This window comes from Myodes glareolus, chromosome 21 (genome assembly GCF_982192425.1).
Source record: "Myodes glareolus chromosome 21, mMyoGla1.1, whole genome shotgun sequence".
NCBI lineage: Eukaryota > Metazoa > Chordata > Mammalia > Rodentia > Cricetidae > Myodes > Myodes glareolus.
In genome coordinates, this window is record NC_142046.1 from 30,641,280 (window position 1) to 30,647,631 (window position 6,352).

The 6,352-nt window shown below is 35.8% G+C and overlaps 1 pseudogene; it reads left to right on the top strand.

Annotated features, from left to right (window-relative positions):
* LOC125394869 (nucleophosmin pseudogene) overlaps positions 1 to 5,571 on the top strand; it is a 39,912-nt pseudogene extending 34,341 nt beyond the window's left edge.
* The last annotated feature ends 781 nt before the right edge of the window (positions 5,572 to 6,352 follow it).

The window sequence follows — 6,352 nt, forward strand, 5'->3', positions numbered from 1 at the left end:
TCCAATGTCCACTTCAAGAGTAGGTGGAATGAGAAATGAACAAAGAGGTCAAGACCATGACGGAGTCACCAACTGAAACAGTCTACCTAAGCTAATGAGAGCTCATCAACTCCAACCAGACTGGGAAGGAACTAGCATAGGACCAAACTAGTCTCTCTGAATGTGGTTGACAGTTTAATGGCTGGGGCAAACTGAGGGGCCACTATCAGTGGCACCAGGATTTATCCCTACTCCATGTACCTGTTTTTTGGGATACTATTCTCTTTGGATGATACCTTGCTCAAACTAGATATGGTTGGACAGGCCTTGGACCTTCCGCAAAGCAATGTGCCTTACCTTCTCTGAGGATTGCATAGGGCTGGGGTGGGAGGGTATGTGGAGGGAATGGGAAGAGGTAAGGGAGTAGTAACTTGGATTAGCATGTATAATGAATAAAGATAGTTTGTTCTTTGAAAGAAAGAAAGAAAGAAACAAACAAACAAACAAACAAACAAAGAAAAGAAAGAAGGAAAGAAAGAAAGAAACAAAGAAAGAAACAAAAAAAGAAAGAAAGAAATTGAAAAAGGAGCAGTTCAATGATTAAGTATGAAGCTGATGCACTGGGCACTAAGGTTTTCACAAGATGGCTCATTATACTTACTTCTCTGGTGTATTCATTGATCTATAATTCCAAACCCAATATGATGGAATAACTGATGACAGGCAAATTTTTGCATAAACATTTCATCCCTTTTATTCTTTATTATGTTTGTAACTTAGAAACACCAAGATAGGATTCAGTCAATATCAAACACATGCTAATCTTTTCTGGTAGAATAGATTATAACACGAGTATGTAATACTGTAATAAATTATCTTAGTTATGATTTGTGATGATTCACGGACCAGCTACTCTATTTTGATACCCCATCTTCCTTGTGGGGTAGGGGAACAAGAAATAAAGAGGAGAGAAAGCACAAAGATGCAGCAAGGCATATAGAATAAGTTTTGTTTCTGGAAAAACATACTCACTGGCAACTCAACCGAAGCTGTTCACTTGGTCTTCTTTGTACTTGGCATCTGACATGCTATCAGGTGTTCTCTAGTATGGGTTCTAGTCTCCTTTTCATTCTTCCTTCCAAAGACTATTAATTCACAGACAGAAAAACTGGTGCCTTAGCAGTTTTATTTTCTCAGAGTTCAGAATTATATCTAGGAACTGGTAAGCACTAAACAGGTCCCCTTTTCCTACGGTATTGTATATAGTAAGCCAACTGTTCCTTTTTGCTACTGTTTGTATTTTCAGTATCTTGTGACTTCTGGCTCGTAAGATAAAATGAAATCAAACTCGCTGTAAAACATCTGTAATACTTTGGTATTTTTCTAGCTCTGAAACATAGTTAGCTAATATTTACAACTAAGCTTGTTAAGCAGAGGGCCTAAAACCTGTAATCAAATCTAACACAGGAGGAACATCTGATTACTCAAGCACTCGGGTAGCACAATGCTGAAGCACTCTTTGTATGTTAGTAAAGTCTGATAGCTTCTAACTTGTATGTCAATACTTTTAGTTATTTGAAAATCAATACTGATTCTAAGAAGTTTTTAACACTTTTTCCTATTTTGTTTATTGCTTAGTATTTTTTGAGATATAGTATTCTCTTTGATTATTAAATATCAAAATCTATTTAAATATGTGAAATTTTTCTGCCTAATAGATATAGCAATCTACTTAAAAGTATTTAAACTAGACCAGACCCTTCTAGGGCTAACTCTGTTAATCCTAATTTCTTTTTCTATTCCTTCTCTGTGAGTTAGACAGTGAAGTGATCTGCACATGAATTGGCTATGGCCTCTGAGTCTGAGCAGAGAGTGGTTTCTGACCATGGTGGCTATAGTAAGTTATTTGCTCATTTCTGTGTCTTTGCTCTCATTTCTCTTCCGCAAAGGCAGTTGCTGTGTAAATTAGTCTCCACTCAAGCTAGGTCCATTCTCACTTGAATAACATCACAACATTAAGTAATCTATTGTTAAAATATATAGTATGTTTTTGAGTTCTGAAGCTGAACAACTTTCAAAACAACAGCAGATTCATTGTACAGTAGAGCAGTCTTATTTCCTTCTTGATAAAGAGTGTGTTATCCATGTATCTTAACCCAGTGAACGGGGTCAATAAGCTTACTTTGAACTTCTTTGCAAGGGAATGGGTATAGGAAGACCCCGACCCCATAAAAATATTCAACTTCCAAGGCTTCACCACCAAGGAGTACTGATTTCAACAGACAGATTTTCAGAGGCCACAGCATTCAAAAGATAGCAGCAGGCCACCAATTATATGGCCAGTGGTCCAGTTTGGTATTCTTTTAGATATTTAGCTGTGTTTCACATGGAATTTCTTAAATCTGTAAATGTTACACCCTCTTTAGTTAAGGGTTAATAAAAGCACTATTTTTGCCTTAAGTGTCCCATAGTCTATCAAGGAACTGGGTCATTTAACTATGTTGCATTCATATCTACAAGTGAGGTAACCCTTGGTAGAAGGGCATAATCAAATATACTGTCTAATAGTTGAAAACAAAATTGAACACACATTGTAATGGTGGCATAGAGAGCTTCTATAGGACCTATAGTTGAACCAGTATCTTGTTTGTCCTGAAAATTCAATGCCAAGCAAGAGTCAGTTATCAGTGACTCCATAGAGCTGAGTCATAGGGAATTCATTCTCCCTGGGACTTGGCCAGAAACAAGGTTTATTAAACCTTACATCACTTTATCATCAAGGTTAACTCCTCACTTTAAGGGCCATTAAGAGGGCTTTATTATTAGTTTGTAATTTTGTATGTTTTAAGTGGAATGACATTATTTTGCCCAAGTGAATAAAATGAAGTACAGTAATTGTAATTGCTATTGCCAGACTCTATAGTGAGCCTCACCGGAGTTTCCAAAAGTAAAATGATAATGTATCATCATCAACCTGGCCACCATCCTGCCACAGTGACTCCTGGCATATTTCCAATGTTCTCCAACAACCATTGTGTGTCTCCACGCAAGATAGATGATATGTCAGAGCCCGGGTTCATTATGTTTCTACTCTTTTTCCTTCAGTGCAAGATAATCCCTCATCATTGACTCATTTTTTAATGGAGTCCTCCAGTTAAAACTATGTCAAGATCTTACCACAGGATGTCTTGACATTGACTCATTAGTATAGAGAAGAATGTGCTCAAGGAAACTAATGGGTAATATAATAGCCAAGTGACAAATCACAGTATTATACACATAAGACAGATCACATTGACAGAAGATGATAGACTGAACTACCTGAACATTCATGGCAATTAAATCATACCCGTTTAAGAAAAGTGCTATTAAAAATTAAAAAGAACCAACACATTATAAAGAATATGAATATATAATAACAAAGTTAAAGCCTTGGGCCTGTCTTCTTTCTGGGTGTCTGTCCTGAGAGATAATCTCATCATTAGCTGCTATTTTGCTGCTAAACTCTCCTGAGTACATATATTCTCTTGTTTCACGTCTAACTGTACTTATACAGCATATATATGGGCAATAACAGAATTGCAAATGTCCAACCTTGGCTCTACCAGTTTTTAAATTGTCTCACATGATGATGAATTTATTCCTCTGCTATTTTTTGTATTAGATATTATTTGCTATCCCTACTCATTGCTGTAACTAAGATCTAGATTTGATACCAGTTCTTCCAGAAATATCTGATCTAAAATGAAAAAAAAAAAAAACTAAGGTGGAACTCAAAAAATCCAAGATTTAAATGGTTTTTAAACCATATTCTCTGCTTAGAATTTAACTAGAACCATGTGCTTGATACAGACTCAACATTTCTTTGTCGGTCTGGATGAGGCTCTGCTGGGAAGATCCAGTTTCTCTCATATGGTAAAGAAATTTCCAAGAATCCATATCATAAATTATCATTCAGTCATCTAATTGAATGTCAAATGTACTTTTGGAATTGTAATAAAAGAGCAAAATGGAGCTGAAGACATGATTCAGTAGGAGCACTGGCTGTATTTGCAGTGGACGAAGATGTGAATCCCAGCTTTTACCCGGTACTTCGTATCTACAGACTCATAACCATCAATAAATCTGGCCACAGGGGATCTGATGGCATTTTTTGACCTCTATGGGCACTGCACACACATGGTGCACAGACATACATGCAAGGAAAACACCCATAATATAAAATAAATTAAATAAATATTATATATATACAAATAAATATAAACTTTAAAAATAAAACAGGTAACAAAACAAGCTTCATACAAAAAGGACTGAATCATTCTGTTCAATTTTCAAAATGTACTGAGAAGAACTTTGATTACCTTTTATTAGACTATATACAGACATGGATACAATAGAAACAGAAACTTAGCTGCCATAATTCTGTCCTGCATTTCGGTTCTGAAAAGCAGTGGTAGTTTTCTACATCTGACTTCTCTTAGACAGAAGTTTGTGCCTCTACCTCATGTAAGACACTTGGATGGACTCGGAACACGAACCCTCTTAAGACTCAGAAATAATGTTGATTATAAGCTAAAGACTCACAAAGATTATCACTTTAAGGTAGATAATAATGAAAATGAGCAGTAGTTGTCATTACAAACAGTCAATGTAGGGACAAGGGCAAAAACAGATTGTAGGTTATAAATGATGAAGGTAGTCCAATTAGAATAACACTGACAATTTTTAAAATGTTTGTACGACCACCACTTTATCTTAGGTGCTTTGAGATTATACCACCTGTGGTCTTAAGGTTGCAACGTGGGTCAGGGCCTTTACACATTAGCAGGACAGTACCTAGTAGCTGTAGAGCAGTGGTTTTCAACCTTTCTAATGTTTCGGCCCTTTAATACATATTTTCCACACTGTAGTGGCCTCCAATCATAAAATTATTTTTTTAATATTTATTTATTTATTTATTTATTTATTATGTATACAATATTCTTTCTGCATATATGCCTGAAGGCCAGAAGAAGGCACCAGACCTCATTACGAATGGTTGTGAGCCACCATGTGGTTGCTGGGAATTGAACTCAGGACCTTCAGAAGAGTAGGCAATGCTCTTAACTGATGAGCCATCCCTCAACCCCCTCATAAAATTATTTTTTGTTGCCACTTCATAACTATAATTTAGCTACCGCTACAAATTATATTTTAAATAATTTTTGAGACAAAGGTTTTCCAAAGGGGTCATAACCTATGGCTTGAGAACAACTCCTGTAGAGGAAAATGCAGAGTCTATACGAAGATGAGGAGGATTTAAAACTCTTAGATATGTCTAGAAAGATATCTGCCCCTGGTCGTGGTAACAAGCTTCCATATGACAAAGATGATGAGGACAATTTTATTGATGAGGAAACTTCAGAATATTTCCAGTAAATTTGTATGAGACACTTCATACAAAAAATGCATAAAAATCAAGCCAAAATGAAAAAGACTTAAAAGCATCATCACTAAGATAAAAAGATCAAGAGTCATCCGAGAAACAGGAAAAAGCACCTAAAAACACTGAAAGGTTCTACTTCTATAGAAAACATTAAGGCAAAAATATAAGCAAGGACAGAAAAATCACATTGAACAATCCTGTGCACTACTGGTAAATTAAGGACACAGATGGGGAAAGAGGAAAGGAGAAAAAATACAGCTCATACCGAGTACCATCATCAACCCAGACCAAAGATTTCCATTTTAATATCAATCACTTTCCTGATTGTCCATCCATCCCACCGACCCCCAGTCCCATGCATGCTGGAAGCAATCTCTTGTTTTCCTAAAGCATTTTTCCATCACTCTTAAGATGTAGAGAAAATTATTGCTTTCTGCTATTTGTGTGTAGGCCTCATCTCATTGACCATGTTTTCAGGCCTTTGTAACCTTAGATATTCAATGAATTTTTGAATGAATCAAAAAACAAAAGGAAAGAGAAAAAAGAGCAACTTGAATTCAAAATTGTCTTTAGCTACTAAGTTACATACATCATATTCCTTTCAAACTACATTTTTACTCAGAACTTCAAAGTTAAAATAACGTATCTGATTATTATGTTAGCATTGCACTTGGATAAAGAAAGCTGCATTGTAAAGAGTAAACAATGCAAGTATTTCATTTCAAAAACAGAAACATACTAAGCATATTAAAATTAGGCCCTCTAGGGGCAAACAGGTGGTGGTCAAGCACAGTTTGCTCCTACTTCACTTCCTAAATACTCTTGTTCTAATTTCGAGTCTATAATTCAACATGCCAGTAATTTACACATAATAAGATTACTGTAAGAAACACAAAATAATACCCATGGGACCTTTAGACCAGAAAATGGTATATGTGAGTCTCCACA